Source organism: Macaca nemestrina, chromosome 6 (assembly GCF_043159975.1).
Source record: "Macaca nemestrina isolate mMacNem1 chromosome 6, mMacNem.hap1, whole genome shotgun sequence".
NCBI lineage: Eukaryota > Metazoa > Chordata > Mammalia > Primates > Cercopithecidae > Macaca > Macaca nemestrina.
In genome coordinates, this window is record NC_092130.1 from 99,677,367 (window position 1) to 99,695,134 (window position 17,768).

Sequence of the window (17,768 nt, forward strand, 5' to 3'; positions counted from 1 at the left end):
CCTCAGAGGACACAGGAACGAGCTCTCTTTTTTAATCTCTAAGCACCAATCACATTGCAGGTGTTTGAGCAAAGGATCAACATAATCAGATGTGTGACTTGGGAAAATCAAACACTGGCTTGCCCACTTTCTGAACAACCAAGAACAGAGATTTCGCAAAAACTAAACAAAAACACTGCTATGAGTAGGAACTACAGCAACGAAAGCAAGTGGGAAAATACACTGCAATGATCAAGAAAAAAATTGCAGGAAAAAAACTCAGCTTGGCTTCACTTCAATAGAAAGGGAACTCCAAGATACAACCCAGCTGGTGCAGGGTAGGCAGATGGAAGGGACAAACTCGCGAGAGAAATCAAGGTAGTTCAGGTTGGTTAATTCACCTGTCATGCCACCACATTCTCTAGAGGTGACTGCTGCAGCTCTTAATAGTTTCAGCTTCAGGAATCTTGTTAAGTAACTTGGCATCGAGTTTTAGAGCCTTCCTCAGACAAGAGGGAAGCTAAGGATTCAGGAAGGAAAGCAGTTGACCTGGAAAGCCCTTTTCTGTCTCAGCAGCTTACGCATACTTCAAGGGCCTGCTCCAATGCCCTTGCCCTCTGACAATGGTTCAAGTCTAGCTTCACCCAAAGAAGAACCAGTGATTTCTGTCCTCAGTACTCCTGTATTCATAGCACTAATTTTGTTAGTCATTTACATATCTCACTCCTTGGCAAGACTGTGAGTTTCTTGAGGACATAGTCTCTGCCTTTTTCACAATTTTATCCCCAGCATCTACAAGATGCTCAGCAAATGCTTTGTGGAATTGAATTAAACTGAAAAGATCAGACAGCTTTTAAGTAACAGAGTGAAGACTGAGACTTCATTCTTCCTAACCCCCAGTGCACTGCTCTTCCATTATGTTCCAAAATTGGAAGCATTAATTCTGCAGCACTCATATTTCTGGTGTGGCTTCTGGACTCCATTCAGACTCTGCAAAATAGATGATGCAGTGCCTGGCGATCCCTACTTGTGCCCTGGTAGTCTGTTAACAGGGCTGGCCCAGCACTAAGAAGGAAAAGGGTATGCATGCATATGCATGTGCGTGTGTGTCCAGGTGGGGATGGAGTGTCTGAGTTCCAAAACTCAGGGTCTGAATCTTCCCCACTTCAATGACTTCTCCTTTAGAATCCCTTCTTTCCCACCATCTACAGTACTGAGTGTTCACACACACACACACACACAAACACACACAGCTTAGGGCAAGCTTGACTCGCATTTTGTGACGGGTCCACGGTGAAGATCATTTTACACTCAAAAGACACCAGCTGTGGGCACAGAAATAGGCACTTTTAAATGCTCTTCATCAACTCTGTCTGCTGCCCTGTTGGCTCTGATTTAAAAATAGCATTTAATGATCTCAGTATGTGCCCTGTCCACCCTCCATTCTCAGGCAAAACTTAGTTCTTTATTCTTCTGAGCTCTGGGTAAACAAAGGTTGTGTCTGCCTTTTGTCTTTTGAACGGGTGCCTGTCTGTCCTCTGCCTTCCAGTCAGAAAGGGACGGGCCCTGCAGTCTCTAGGTGACCCCACGGTGAGGCTGGGCCTCCCTGCTCTATGCTGGGAAACTCTGGCCCATCCCAACCTCTCTTCCCTGCCAACCATGCTTAGCACACCCAGAACACTCTCTTCCTTCTGTCCCCTCTCAGTTGTAGGCCCTGCTGGCTGGTGCTGCCCTCACTCCAGCCTCCAACCTTACCTGGCTGTGGTCTGGCTGCCCTCCAGCACCACCTGGCAACTCTGACACCCTGGACCTTTCAGGGTCCAAGAGCTCACTGGGCAGCCCATGAGTTTCCCTTCTCCTTCCTGCTTCCAATCCTCCGGTCTAGAAGTTCTCAACCTGGGCTTCATATTAGAAGTACCTGGGGAACTTTAAAAATATATCAATGCCTGGGTCCTATTTGACACCAAGAGAATTGGAATCTCTAAAATCTCTAAGGATGGGGCCCAAGCATCTTCAATTTTTTATCTCCTTAGGTGCAGCCAGGGTTGACAACCACTAGTCTTGTTTTGAGCAGACTTGTCTGTTGCTGACTTCAATTCCTGCTTCTTTAATGGCTCCTCCTGCAGACTCTATTACATATTCATTTACTCAACAAACATCAATGGAACATTTACCTTGTGGAAGGTAACAACACCCACCCAAGACTCAGCTATCATGACTGAACCCAGACATTGACAGGTATCTGTGTTTATTTCCAGACACCTCCACTGGTTTTTTCCAGATAGCTCCACGAAAAACACAAGATTATAATCTTGGCATGAGGAAGATAAAGTCTTTTACATTTGGTGAATTATCCCCCCCAAACAATATCCCTACTTTACAATCAAAATCAATCAAAAATTTCTTTTATAGTTTTTTTGTTATATAATATAAATGGACGATTACTCATAGTTACAAGATACAGCCAGTGACATATTTCACTACTTTGTGCTTTATGCCCTATTATTTAGAATAGTACATTAATTTGGCAGCATGATGTTTTATCACATAAACATACAAATGTCTACTCATCAAAATATACAACCATGAGATAAAAGATTAATCACTTTGACTTTAAAATTATAGCTTCTATTCACCAAAAACAAAAACAAAGGCAAAGAGCACTGTAATAAAAGAGAAAAAGGCCCAGAGCCTGAGAGGTGAAATCTAAAACATTAAAAAAAAAAAGTTAGTAACCAGACATAAAACAAAAATTTTTTAAACATCAGTAAGAAGACAGCCAAAAACAAAGCTGGGGAAATGATTTGAAAAAGAAATTTACAGGAGAGGAAATATAAGTATGAATAGATGCTCATCGTCATTAGTAATCAGGAAGATAACAATTTTAAATTACAATGAGATGCTATCTTACATCCAACTATTTTTATCAACAGAATGGCAGAATTAAGTCAAACATTACCTAGAATAGGCAAGAAAGTGGCCCCTCAGAAACTCTTATACATTGTTGGTGGGCATGTAAATTGGTTTAGCAACTCTGAAAAACAGTTTTGGGATATCTAGTGAAGATGAAGAAGTATATATCCTACAATTCAGCCTCCTGTATGAGTGTACCTCTAGGGTATATAAGAGGCATTTACAAAAATATTCAGAGCAGTGTTGTTTGTAACAAAAACTTAGAAAACTGAATCCATAGTCTATTAATACCTATCACTAGAAGAAAATGATATATAGCTCAAGGACTATCCATACAACAGAATATTATACAGCAATAAAAATGAATCAACTAGAGTCACTCATTTAAAATGTATGAATCTTACAAACATTGAGTTAAACAACAAAACAAAAAATTACAAGTTTTAGAATGATGCATACCTTAGGATATTACTTAAAGTTTAAAAATACTTAAAACAATACTGAATATACTTTAGGAATATATTATAACAGTACAAAGAAATGCTGACAAACTCCCAATTGAGGCAAGTGGTCCTGCTGGTGGAGGGGACAATGAATTCAGGGAGGGAGGTGCCAGGGCTTCAACTACATTGTGAATGACCTATTTTTTTTTTCTTTTTTGAGACAGAGTCTTGCTCTGTTGCCCAGCCTCGAGTGCAGTCTACACCTCCCAGGTTCAAGTGATTCTCTTGTCTCAGCCTCTCAGGTAGCTGGGATTACAGGCACTCGTTGCCATGCCTGGCTAATTTTTTGTATTTTAGTAGAGACGGGGTTTCACCATGTTGCCCAGGCTGGTCTTGAATTCCTGAGCTCAGGCAATCCATCCACCTCGGCCTCCCAAAGTGCTGGGATTACAGGCGTGAGCCGCCACACTCAGCAAATGACCTATTTTTTTAAGCAGTGAGTAGTGAGCACATGGGTGTTTACTAAATTAACCTTTCTTATTGTATATGTAGATATATCAAAATAAATGTAAATTACGTTTAATTTTATTGGGAAAGTCTATTTCCTATCTTGGGGTTAACATTAATGGAGCATTAGCCACTACATAAATATTCTATATATATATATATATATATATATATATATATATATTTTTTTTTTCTTTCCAGTAAAGTCTTTATTTGGTAGAATAAGGTGGTGTATTTAAAATTCCTCAGAATATAGACAGGGTTTCTCTGAAAGTTGGTAAAATGAAATTCTAGAAAATTGGGCTGGGACTCAGGGGACCTTGCTCAAGATGAGTAACTGCACTGTGCCTCAATAAGACAAAGGGACTGATGAATTCCCTATGTACATCATCTCACATAAAGGTCACGGCAATCCCACAGGGCATCCTGGGCCCCTTTCTCCAGCTTAAGAAGTTATGCTGCAGAAAGGTTAAGCCACTTACCCCAGAGGATGAAGCTGAGATTGAAGCCCAGGTCTGCCTCACTGGGAAGGCCATGCTCTTATTATGTATTTACTTACATCTCAGACTGTTCCAGAAAGGCCTTAAGATGGTGTACACAGAGACTTTAAATGAGGTGAGGGTTTTTAAATGACTTATAAATAAGATGTGAAAGATCTGGCTGAGAAACAATGAGCATGGAAAGAAGCAGGTAGGGAGGTCAGTGTGCACAACATTTGGTACAAGGCACCTGCTCCTGCTGAGGTGGGCCACCCAGACAGTGAGGTCAGGCTGCAAAGAGGGAGGCGGTACCCTCAGTCTCCCACCGTGCACTAGACACAGTGATGCGCTTTCCAGCACAGCGTCTTACACTGCCCCCCACCCATGCCCTCTCTTTCCTTCCCCGCTGTCACTGTTCTTACTTAAGAAGGGCTACTACTAGACTCAGCAAGCTTTGCTGTGGAGGGTGATGCTACATCCCACTGTGCCTGGAAAATATGGCAGTGAGAAAAGATAAAGAGGCCATCCTCTTGTAAACACTGAAATGGTAATGAAAAAAATAAACAGAGAAGTCATGCAGATGCCATCAGATCTAAACACAGAAAACTTGGCTGGCACAGTCTAATGGAGAAGCCACTTCCCCCTGACAAATATCAGATGAAACAGAAATTATTTATACAACCATAGTCATGCCATCTACAGTCATGAGAAAAAACACTCAGCCTGATATCGATTATGCATTAAAATGGAAAGAAAAAACATGGTCTAGAATATAATCCACAAAGTGACAAGTATCCAAAGGAGGCCAGCACAAGGACGCCTTAGAGAGATTTAACTACAGAGGAGGAAAACAAACAAACAAAAAACCCAAGCTGCACTTCGATGCTACGATTATGTGAAAATTCTTTCTGTTGTACATGCAGTGCAAGAATCAAGGCATCAAGCTTTCATAATGTAATAATTCAGCCACAAATGACTAGGCGGAGTGTGTGTAAACACAGCTCCATTCCAAGATTCCAAAGATCATGCAGGGTCTGACTGGGAGAGCACAGGAATTTAAAGGCAATGGTCAAAACGTGACATCCCTCAACTGACTTCCTTCCTTTTATTAGAGATACCACTGATAATAGACACTGCTGGATGACTTCAAGCATGTAAAATTACATTGTGTAATAGAGAACAAGCAAAGAACAGTCTAGCTCTGATTATTCAGGAGGCAATTATCCAGACTGTGGAAAAACCCAAGCACTCATTTCTGATCCACCTCCATCCTCCTGCATGCCTCTGATGCCTTCCCTTCTCCTGAACATTACATGAAGTTGGGAGAAAGTGGGGAGGGATGATATTCAAATCAGTAAATTTTGCTACATGGTCAGCAGTTCTGGTAAATAGATTTGATGGGCAAGGAAACAGGAACCATCTGCTAAAAATCAGTTTTAGAGATTTCCTGTGGATTTCAATTATACGTGCTGCCTCTGTCCTCAATTTCATCATTGATTAAGCTAGAACTGCCTTAGAGGACCAAGAGCGAAATGTCTTCCCTGCTTGTCTCCATGCGAATCTCCCATTAGGGACATGTGACCCTGAAGCACCTGGATTTTTAGCCACAGCTGGTACCCCATCAAGAATCCAACCACACTCACTTTCCCAACTCTGGTGTGTCAGGACCACTCATGCTAGGATGAACCATGACCTTCAGTCACCAAGTCCAAAGACTAGATGGCCCCAGGGGTAATGAATCCTTGTCGGGCACTAATTCCCATTTAAAAACCAATCTCACTGAAATGAATTCCATTTAAAAGTAAGTAGCCCATGCAAAGTCAGCCACAAAATGCAAATGTCCACTTTTTTGAAAAGGAATTTTATTTATTTGGCAAGAACAATCATGATTTCCAAGCAGTTATTGATAAAAAGTACCATTAACATCCTAATGACATACGACCTGAGTGAAACACTATACAATTAAAACCTCAACATTTTCAGAAGCTTAGCAAAGATGCCAGAAGCCTGAGACCGGAAAGGCTTCTCCTGGGAAGGTCCCCAAGGCCTCAGGCCCAGCCCTTGGCCCCTCCCCTTTGCTAACACATGTGGAAGACAAGCCCCACTGCACCTTGACCCTCTGGGGCCACTATGTCTTACATCAAAAGTCAATGATGCAACACCCAAGGAACCATACTTCTTTCTTGTATTATTTTTGAAGAATTAGAGAGGTAAGCACAGGAGCAGCACTGGAAGGAAGCAGCCTGTTTACAGGCAGGTGACTGAGCTGAAGATGGGCTCCCATGGTAATCCGCCTCACATCTCCCCAAACCCTAGAGAGTATGAAAGGGATACAGTTCTGTGTCCATTGGTGGAACAGAAAACAGAAAATGCCCAAAGCACAGCAAAGGATTAAGTAAGTTCCAAAAGACCATTTTGTGTTCAATCAAAGTATATTTCTTTTAAGTGGTTCAAACTCACAGGCTATCTTGGATCCACTGACATCTTCCTCTTCTCTTGGCTAGAGAAGAGGCTGAGTAACGTATACTCGTCTAAGAGAGGAATGAGAACAAGGGGCTCCCTTCTATTCTTGCTGTAAAACTCCAAAGCTCTGCCTACTTGCTCATTCTGATGAGCCTCAGGTTCTCACCTTCAGTGCTCAAGGCATTAAAATGCCTACACTGCAGAACACTGGGTACTTTATGCCCAGCACCAGGGTTCTCTGATCATGGTCTAGCATCACAGAACGTGGCTTCATGTCTCTTTGACCAGGCACTGGGAGCAATTCTGGCCTACTCCACTGCATACATGGGAGCCCCTGATCTTAGGAGATTGCCTCATAAGCTTTTCAGTTACAACTCTCATGTTCCCAATCTCGCTGTAATTCTGTAAGCAACAATGCAGATTCATGGGCTCCACTCTCCTGGAATTCTGTTTAAAATCACTACTATTTCTTATGGGCCTTGGGGCCTTTGTGTAAGAGAGGCAATGTGTTAGAAATGGCAATGGTGCAGAGATAGGGCCAGGAGACATACAAAGCTACTAGTGCATCCTAGTGGAGCATCCATTTTTATGCCAAGATGAAACAAGTTTAGCAATTTACAAAGTCCTTCAAAATAGTTTTATCTTAGTTGAGAAGATAGGACCAGAGTATAACGCAAAGTTCACATGAATTTTTAAGCTACAGAATGAAATTTCACAAAAATCTAGTGCTTGCAGCAGATCACTTTACCTGGCAGAGGTAGGCATCCACTTTCTCCACCCTCAGATTTGAAGAGGTTTGAGAAGCACCAATCTAAAGGAAGAAGACCAATTCATGGAGCTGAGGCCTTGGCATTTTAGTTCAAAGTCTCTAAAGCCCCATCATCACACGTAAGAATTCCCGGGGATCCCTGGATGGTCAGATGGCGAAAATAAAGCCCTGGGAACGGTGTCTGGTGAACCAAATGGCAGGTCTATGTGGACTTGGAGTTCTACTGGTGCAAGTCCAGCCTCTTTCTAAACAACCAGTGGACAACTCTATGCTCTCATTAGAAAGCTCTGCCTTCAGTTGCACTGAAATCTGCATCTTTGTAACAGAAAGACTTGCCCCGCCCCCTCCAGGGGTGCCCACATGCTAAAATTCATCAGTGCTGTTTACTTGACCTTACTGGTCAAGGCTGCGCAGCCTGTCACATGGGTAACAACATCCTCTCCATCTCTTTCCACACTGTCACAATTTCAAGAACAGGAAGAAACTTAGGGGAACAGAGGCCATGATGTTCTGTGGCTGAGTCCACAGCCCTCAATTTAAGTCTAACTACAGGAGGAAGATATATGATTGAGATGATGTCTAGAGGGTAACAAGTCCCAGTATCAGGAGGTCCAGGCCCTCTACTTTTCAGTAATGCCTAAAAGGCACTGTTTCCTTATGATGGGAGGCAGGTACTAGCATATGGGTGGCAGGGCCCCTGAGGGGAGATAGCTATACTCAAGAGTACCACCAATATTTAGTTTAGATCCACAAACTTTCATCAAGCATCTATTATGTGCCAGGCACTGCACAGAAAATGAGCCAAAAAAGATAAGCAAGACTGAGTGTTCATGCCTTCAAAGAGCCCACTGTCTGAAGACAGGAGTGGGGGGCAGGGTGGGAGTGAGATGACCATGACGCAATCAACTCAATAACGGGTGGTGAGAGGTAAGCCAGAGAAACCTAAGGGCAACTCACCTCAATCTGGGGATGCCGGCAAATTTCCAGGAAACCACACTGGAGATCAAAGTTGAAGGATCAGTGAGAATGAGCCAAGTGAAGACCAATGGAAGGAGCATTTTTGGCAGATGGAATGGCACAAGGATAGCAAAGAACAGAGTTTATGTGAACAGTCCCAGGCAATGTGGAACAGACCATGTGGCTAGAGAGGGAGGAAGGAGCCAGGTCACAGAAGGTTGCTATGGTGAGAAGCCTGGGCTTTGCTAGGTGGACAAAGGTATAGCATAGTTGGATTGTAGCTGGCTGGATCACTATGGTTGAAATGTGCATAGACTAAGGGAGGAACAGAGATCAGAAAGGAGTTCCTGCAATGATCCCCGTGGTTCTCAAGGTGTGGTCCCTGAACCAGCAGCATCAGCATCACATGGAACTTATTAGAAGGGGAAACATTCAGGCCCCACCCGAGATCTACTGAATCAGAAACTCTAGGGGTGGGCCCAGTATGTATTGACTGACCTTCCAGATGATTGTGATGCTTGCTAAAGTTTGGGAACCACTGATGTTGACAAAAGATGATGAGTGTCTACATTAGGAGCAGTGGTAAGGGATGCTATGATTTGAATTTCCCCTCCAAAATTCATGTTGAAATTTAATTGCCATTTTGACTGTATTAAGAGGTGGGATCTTTAAGATGTGATTAGGTCATGGGGCTGTGCCCTCAGGAATGGATTAATGCTGTTACCTTGACAGTGGGTTAGTTATCACAGGAGAGTACTCTTGATAAAAGGATGAGTTCTGCCCGCTTTCTTTGTTCTGTCTCCCACATTCACTTGCCCTTTCTACTTTCTCCATGAGATGACACAGTACAAAGGCTCCTGCCTTTGTACTGAGTTTGAGATGTCTCTAGTCCCTTCAAAATGCAAAGTCAGGCTTTGGGATACATAAGTATGAAGCTCAGGGAAAGTGATACCAGCAGACAGGAAAGGCAGTTAAAACCTTGCCATCACTCACAGCAGAAGACCAAAAACAGAACTCTGGAGCACACCAGTATCAGAGGGTTGAGGAGAGACAGAGAAGTACACATAAGAGCTGGAAGAAGGAAAAAGAGAAGAAAAGGGGAAACAAGCAGATTCTCCCAGAACCTCAGTTACTCCTACAGAGCACAGCTAAGTAGGTTGCCTTCCCTAACTTAGAGTATCTACTTACATAACTCACCACAATCAACAAAAATCAATATATGATCATGTCAAGAAATGTCAAGATAGCATTTTGATAAAATTCAACACGTTTAAAATTTCTCTTTTTAGATAGCCTCCCCAACCATTCCTTCCTTTCTCCTTCCAGGCGTCACTGACTTCTGTTTGGAGATCTCTGTTTGGTTCTAAAGACACGTGGGCTGGGAGTGGTGGCTCACACTTACAATCCCAGCACTTTGGGGAGCCAAGAGTTCAAGACCAGCCTGGGCAACATGGTAAGACACTATTTCTACCAAAAATAAAAAAGATTAGCCAGGCATGATGGTGTGTACCTGTAGTCCCAGCTGTTAGGAGGCTGAAGTGGTAGAATTGCTTGAGCCCAGGAGACTGAAGCTGCAGTGAGCCGTGTTTATACCACAGCACTCCAGCCTGGGTGACAGAGTGAAACAAGAAGAAGAAGAAAGAAGAAAGAAGAAGGAGAAGGAGAGAAAGAAGAAGAGGAAGAGGAGAAGGAGGAGGAGGAGGAAAAGGAGGGGGAGAAAGAAGAAGAAAGGAGGAGAAGAAAAAAGAAGAAGATGAAGAAGAGGAGGAGGAGGAGGAAGAGGAAGAGGAAGAAGAGGACAGGTGAATATAACTAAGCATTTCATTTTCCTAGCTATAGCAATTGGTTAGGAGTAGTCATGTGACTTGCACAGCTACAGCAATTGGTTATGGGTAGTCATGTGACTTGGGCTAGGCCAGGATTTTGCTAGCAATGCCGAGAAAAAGCTATTCTACTTTTAATAACTATTCTCACTGTTTATCAAAAATAAACATGTAGCGAGGTTGTTCCTCATAACACCTTGACACCACATGAGAACGAAAGCAACACCATGGAAAGCAGAGTGGAGAAATGGAAAGAAACAAGATTCTTTGTAATACTTCCAAATTACCAGATCAGGATTTCCCCAAAGCCGTATCTAACTCTGGATTTTTCAGTTAGGTAAGCCAATAAATTGCCTTTTTTCTCCTTATTAAATAAGGTTGAATGAGCTTTCCTGTGTTTAAACAGAAAGAATCTCAATGGAAACAAACAACCTCCCCTTGTTGATATTAGAGAGATCTGATGATATGTATCCTTTGGGTAGGCAATAGGCCACACAAGCTATAGCTGCATTGGTGTGTGGCTTCTTAAAAGGAGGGATATGATATAATCACAAGCCAAATGACTGGAGTCAAAGCCAACACCTGAGCAGAGGAGAAATGGTATTCCAACCGAGGGATCATAGAACCGCTGTCTTTGGATCAAGAACACTTAAACTGAATTCTGGGAAAGCCAGGGGTCTCACCAGAAGCTAATGTACCCCAAAGTCTCACATGACAACCACCAGTCCTTATGCTAAAGCTTCTCCAGTCACAGTAATTGTCAGAAGGTTCTGCAAGAAGGGTTAATGGGAAATTCATTCCCCGAAGTCTGGCATGTTTGCATGGTTTGTCTGTGGTTCTTATATATGAGGGTCCAGTTTGGCTGAATGTAGAATAATTGGATCACTTTTTCTTTTCCAGATTATCTTTAACATATTTTCTCCAGTATCTCCTGGCTTAAAGCATTGCTCTCAGGGCCTGATGCCAATCTGATTTCTTTTCCTTATAAACAACTTTGTCTTTTTGCCTAGATGCCCCAAAAGACTTTTTTTCTTTATAGTGCAATTATGTTACTAGAATATGCATTGATGTTGTCCTTTTGGATTGATTTTCCCAGTACACAGTGGGATTTGGTTTTTGTTTTCAGAGGCTCCTATTATATAAAGGAGTTATATATGTATATGTATTATATATGTGGACCTATCTAGATCGATATAATATACATTATGTCACATATATATTATATAATGAATCATCACATATTTGTGGTTCTCCTTTGCCTGTCTTGCATTCTATCACTTCTCAAATATTTTCTTATCTTCTTTGTTATTTCTGTGTTTTTCTTCTTCCTTTCCAATTTCTATACAGTGCTTTCTGCAGTGTTTATTCACTCTTATATTTCTTCCAGTTTGACCTTCCTTTCCTAGATTTTTTTGCTTTTATTTCTATTTCTTTTCTGAGTAACCAGTTCCCTTTCTTTTTTTTTTTATTATTATTTTTAATTTATTTATTATTATTATACTTTAAGTTGTAGTGTACATGTGCATAACGTGCAGGTTTGTTACATATGTATACTTGTGCCATGTTGGTGTGCTGCACCCATCAACTCATCATTTACATCAGGTGTAACTCCCAATGCAATCCCTCCCCCCTCCCCCCTCCCCATGATAGGCCCCTGTGTGTGATGTTCCCCTTCCTGAGTCCAAGTGATCTCATTGTTCAGTTCCCACCTATGAGTGAGAACATGCGGTGTTTGGTTTTCTGTTCTTGTGATAGTTTGCTAAGAATGATGGTTTCCAGCTGCATCCATGTCCCTACAAAGGACGCAAACTCATCCTTTTTGATGGCTGCATAGTATTCCATGGTGTATATGTGCCACATTTTCTTAATCCAATCTGTCACTGATGGACATTTGGGTTGATTCCAAGTCTTTGCTATTGTGAATAGTGCTGCAATAAACATACGTGTGCATGTGTCTTTATAGCAGCATAATTTATAATCCTTTGGGTATATACCCAGTAATGGGATGGCTGGGTCATATGGTACATCTAGTTCTAGATCCTTGAGGAATCGCCATACTGTTTTCCATAATGGTTGAACTAGTTTACAATCCCACCAACAGTGTAAAAGTGTTCCTATTTCTCCACATCCTCTCCAGCACCTGTTGTTTCCTGACTTTTTAATGAACGCCATTCTAACTGGTGTGAGATGGTATCTCATTGTGGTTTTGATTTGCATTTCTCTGATGGCCAGTGATGATGAGCATTTTTTCATGTGTCTGTTGGCTGTATGAATGTCTTCTTTTGAGAAATGTCTGTTCATATCCTTTGCCCACTTTTTGATGGGGTTGTTTGTTTTTTTCTTGTAAATTTGTTTGAGTTCTTTGTAGGTTCTGGATATTAGCCCTTTGTCAGATGAGTAGATTGTAAAAATTTTCTCCCATTCTGTAGGTTGCCTGTTCACTCTGATGGTAGTTTCTTTTGCTGTGCAGAAGCTCTTTAATTTAATGAGATCCCATTTGTCAATTTTGGCTTTTGCTGCCGTTGCTTTTGGTGTTTTAGACATGAAGTCTTTGCCCATGCCTATGTCCTGAATGGTACTACCTAGGTTTTCCTCTAGGATTTTTATGGTATTAGGTCTAACATTTAAGTCTCTAATCCATCTTGAATTAATTTTCGTATAAGGAGTAAGGAAAGGATCCAGTTTCAGCTTTCTACTTATGGCTAGCCAATTTTCCCAGCACCATTTATTAAATAGGGAATCCTTTCCCCATTTCTTGTTTCTCTCAGGTTTGTCAAAGATCAGATGGCTGTAGATGTGTGGTATTATTTCTGAGGACTCTGTTCTGTTCCATTGGTCTATATCTCTGTTTTGGTACCAGTACCATGCTGTTTTGGTTACTGTAGCCTTGTAGTATAGTTTGAAGTCAGGTAGCCTGATGCCTCCAGCTTTGTTCTTTTGACTTAGGATTGTCTTGGAGATGCGGGCTCTTTTTTGGTTCCATATGAACTTTCAAGCAGTTTTTTCCAGTTCTATGAAGAAACTCATTGGTAGCTTGATGGGGATGGCACTGAATCTATAAATTACCATTGAATCTATAAATTACCTTGGGCAGTATGGCCATTTTCACGATATTGATTCTTCCTATCCATGAGCATGGTATGTTCTTCCATTGGTTTGTGTCCTCTTTTATTTCACTGAGCAGTGGTTTGTAGTTCTCCTTGAAGAGGTCCTTTACATCCCTTGTAAGTTGGATTCCTAGGTATTTTATTCTCTTTGAAGCAATTGTGAATGGAAGTTCATTCCTGATTTGGCTCTCTGTTTGTCTGTTACTGGTGTATAAGAATGCTTGTGATTTTTGCACATTAATTTTGTATCCTGAGACTTTGCTGAATTTTGGGCTGAGACAATGGGGTTTTCTAAATATACAATCATGTCATCTGCAAACAGGGACAGTTTGACTTCTTCTTTTCCTAACTGAATACCCTTGATTTCTTTCTCTTGCCTAATTGCCCTAGCCAGAACTTCCAACACTATGTTGAATAGGAGTGGTGAGAGAGGGCATCCCTGTCTTGTGCCAGTTTTCAAAGGGAATTTTTCCAGTTTTTGCCCATTCAGTATGATATTGGCTGTGGGTTTGTCATAAATAGCTGTTATTATTTTGAGGTACGTTCCATCAATACCGAATTTATTGAGCGTTTTTAGCATGAAGGGCTGTTGAATTTTGTCAAAAGCCTTTTCTGCATCTATTGAGATAATCATGTGGTTCTTGTCTTTGGTTCTGTTTATATGCTGGATTATGTTTATTGATTTGCGAATGTTGAACCAGCCTTGCATCCCAGGGATGAAGCCCACTTGATCATGGTGGATAAGCTTTTTGATGTGTTGCTGAATCCGGTTTGCCAGTATTTTATTGAGGATTTTTGCATCGATGTTCATCAGGGATATTGGTCTAAAATTCTCTTTTTTTGTTGTGTCTCTGCCAGGCTTTGGTATCAGGATGATGTTGGCCTCATAAAATGAGTTAGGGAGGATTCCCTCTTTTTCTATTGATTGGAATAGCTTCAGAAGGAATGGTACCAACTCCTCCTTGTACCTCTGGTAGAATTCAGCTGTGAATCCATCTGGTCCTGGACTTTTTTTGGTTGGTAGGCTATTAATTATTGCCTCAATTTCAGAGCCTGCTATTGGTCTATTCAGGGATTCAACTTCTTCCTGGTTTAGTCTTGGAAGAGTGTAAGTGTCCAGGAAATTATCCATTTCTTCTAGATTTTCCAGTTTATTTGCGTAGAGGTGTTTATAGTATTCTCTGATGGTAGTTTGTATTTCTGTCGGGTCGGTGGTGATATCCCCTTTATCATTTTTAATTGCGTCGATTTGATTCTTCTCTCTTTTCTTCTTTATTAGTCTTGCTAGTGGTCTGTCAATTTTGTTGATCTTTTCAAAAAACCAACTCCTGGATTCATTGATTTTTTGGAGAGTTTTTTGTGTCTCTATCTCCTTCAGTTCTGCTCTGATCTTAGTTATTTCTAGCCTTCTGCTAGCTTTCGAATGTGTTTGCTCTTGCTTCTCTAGTTCTTTTAATTGTGATGTTAGAGTGTCAATTTTAGATCTTTCCTGCTTTCTCTTGTGGGCATTTAGTGCTATAAATTTCCCTCTACACACTGCTTTAAATGTGTCCCAGAGATTCTGGTATGTTGTATCTTTGTTCTCATTGGTTTCAAAGAACATATTTATTTCTGCCTTCATTTCGTTATGTACCCAGTAGTCATTCAGGAGCAGGTTGTTCAGTTTCCATGTAGTTGAGCGGTTTTGATTGAGTTTCTTAGTCCTGAGTTCTAGTTTGATTGCACTGTGGTCTGAGAGACAGTTTGTTATAATTTCGTTCTTGTACATTTGCTGAGGAGTGCTTTACTTCCAATTACGTGGTCGATTTTGGAGTAAGTACGATGTGGTGCTGAGAAGAATGTATATTCTGTTGATTTGGGGTGGAGAGTTCTATAGATGTCTATTAGGTCTGCTTGCTGCAGAGATGAGTTCAATTCCTGGATATCCTTGTTAACTTTCTGTCTCGTTGATCTGTCTAATGTTGACAGTGGAGTGCTGAAGTCTCCCATTATTATTGTATGGGAGTCTAAGTCTCTTTGTAAGTCTCTAAGGACTTGCTTTATGAATCTGGATGCTCCTGTATTGGGTGCATATATATTTAGGATAGTTAGCTCTTCCTGTTGAATTGATCCCTTTACCATTATGTAATGGCCTTCTTTGTCTCTTTTGATCTTTGATGGTTTAAAGTCTGTTTTATCAGAGACTAGTATTGCAACCCCCGCTTTTTTTTGTTCTCCATTTGCTTGGTAAATCTTCCTCCATCCCTTTATTTTGAGCCTATGTATGTCTCTGCGTGTGAGATGGGTCTCCTGAATACAGCAGACTGATGGGTCTTGACTCTTTATCCAGTTTGCCAGTCTGTGTCTTTTAATTGGAGCATTTAGTCCATTTACATTTAAGGTTAAGATTGTTATGTGTGAACTTGATCCTGCCATTATGATATTAACTGGTTATTTTGCTCGTTAGTTGATGCAGTTTCTTCCTAGCCTCGATGGTCTTTACATTTTGGCATGTTTTTGCAATGGCTGGTACCGGTTTTTCCTTTCCATGTTTAGTGCTTCCTTCAGGGTCTCTTGTAAGGCAGGCCTAGTGGTGACAAAATCTCTAAGCATTTGCTTCTGTAAAGGATTTTATTTCTCCTTCACTTATGAAACTTAGTTTGGCTGGATATGAAATTCTGGGTTTAAAATTCTTTTCTTTAAGAATGTTGAATATTGGCCCCCACTCTCTTCTGGCTTGGAGAGTTTCTGCCGAGAGATCTGCTGTTAGTCTGATGGGCTTCCCTTTGTGGGTAACCCGACCTTTCTCTCTGGCTGCCCTTAAGATTTTTTCCTTCATTTCAACTTTGGTGAATCTGGCAATTATGTGTCTTGGAGTTGCTCTTCTCGAGGAGTATCTTTGTGGCGTTCTCTGTATTTCCTGGATTTGAATGTTGGCCTGCCCTACTAGGTTGGGGAAGTTCTCCTGGATGATATCCTGAAGAGTGTTTTCCAACTTGGTTCCATTTTCCCCCTCACTTTCAGGCACCCCAATCAGAAGTAGATTTGGTCTTTTTACATAATCCCATACTTTCTTGCAGGCTTTGTTCATTTCTTTTTCTTCTTTTTTCTTTTGGTTTCTCTTCTCGCTTCATTTCATTCATTTGATCCTCAATCGCAGATACTCTTTCTTCCAGTTGATCGAGTCGGTTACTGAAGCTTGTGCATTTGTCACGTATTTCTCGTGTCATGGTTTTCATCTCTTTCATTTCGTTTAGGACCTTCTCTGCATTAATTACTCTAGCCATCAATTCTTCCACTTTTTTTTCAAGATTTTTAGTTTCTTTGCGCTGGGTACGTAATTCCTCCTTTAGCTCTGAGAAATTTGATGGACTGAAGCCTTCTTCTCTCATCTCGTCAAAGTCATTCTCCGTCCAGCTTTGATCCGTTGCTGGCGATGAGCTGCGCTCCTTTGCCGGGGGAGATGCACTCTTATTTTTTGAATTTCCAGCTTTTCTGCCCTGCTTTTTCCCCATCTTTGTGGTTTTATCTGCCTCTGGTCTTTGATGATGGTGATGTACTGATGGGGTTTTGGTGTAGGTGTCCTTCCTGTTTGATAGTTTTCCTTCTAACAATCAGGACCCTCAGCTGTAGGTCTGTTGGAGATTGCTTGAGGTCCACTCCAGACCCTGTTTGCCTGGGTATCAGCAGCAGAGGCTGCAGAAGATAGAATATTTCTGAACAGCTAGTGTACCTGTCTGATTCTTGCTTTGGAAGCTTCCTCTCAGGGGTGTACTCCACCCTGTGAGGTATGGGGTGTCAGACTGCCCCTAGTGGGGGATGTCTCCCAGTTAGGCTACTCAGGGGTCAGGGACCCACTTGAGCGGGAGTCTGTCCCTTCTCAGATCTCAACCTCCGTGTTGGGAGATCCACTGCTCTCTTCAAAGCTGTCAGACAGAGTCGTTTGCGTCTGCAGAGGTTTCGGCTGTGTTTGTTATTGCCCTGTCCCCAGAGGTGGAGTCTACAGAGACAGGCAGGTTTCCTTGAGCTGCTATGAGCTCCACCCAGTTCGAGCTTCCCAGCAGCTTTGTTTACCTACTTAAGCCTCAGCAATGGCGGGCACCCCTCCCCCAGCCTCGCTGCTGCCTTGCCGGTAGATCACAGACTGCTGTGCTAGCAATGAGGGAGGCTCCGTGGGTGTGGGACCCTCCCGGCCAGGTGTGGGATATGATCTCCTGGTGTGCCTGTTTGCTTAAAGCGCAGTATTGGGGTGGGAGTTACCCGATTTTCCAGGTGTTGTGTGTCTCAGTTCCCCTGGCTAGGAAAAGGGATTCCCTTCCCCCTTGCGCTTCCCAGGTGAGGCAATGCCT

At 41.9% G+C, this 17,768-nt stretch overlaps 1 protein-coding gene across 16 annotated transcripts in view; it reads right to left on the reverse strand.

The window, feature by feature from the left end:
• Positions 1-17,768, reverse strand: part of LOC105475109 (phosphodiesterase 8B) — a 261,894-nt gene that overhangs the window by 121,600 nt on the left and 122,526 nt on the right. The window contains exon 1 of one of the 16 annotated variants that reach the window (XM_071098794.1): positions 7,533-7,603. The exons of 13 other annotated variants lie outside the window; for them this stretch is intronic. The gene's annotated coding sequence lies outside the window, so the exon portion shown is untranslated. Of the gene's footprint in view, positions 1-7,532; positions 7,604-17,768 lie in introns of those variants that run through there. 2 more of the 16 variants (XM_071098800.1, XM_011730110.3) reach the window with 2 other exon arrangements.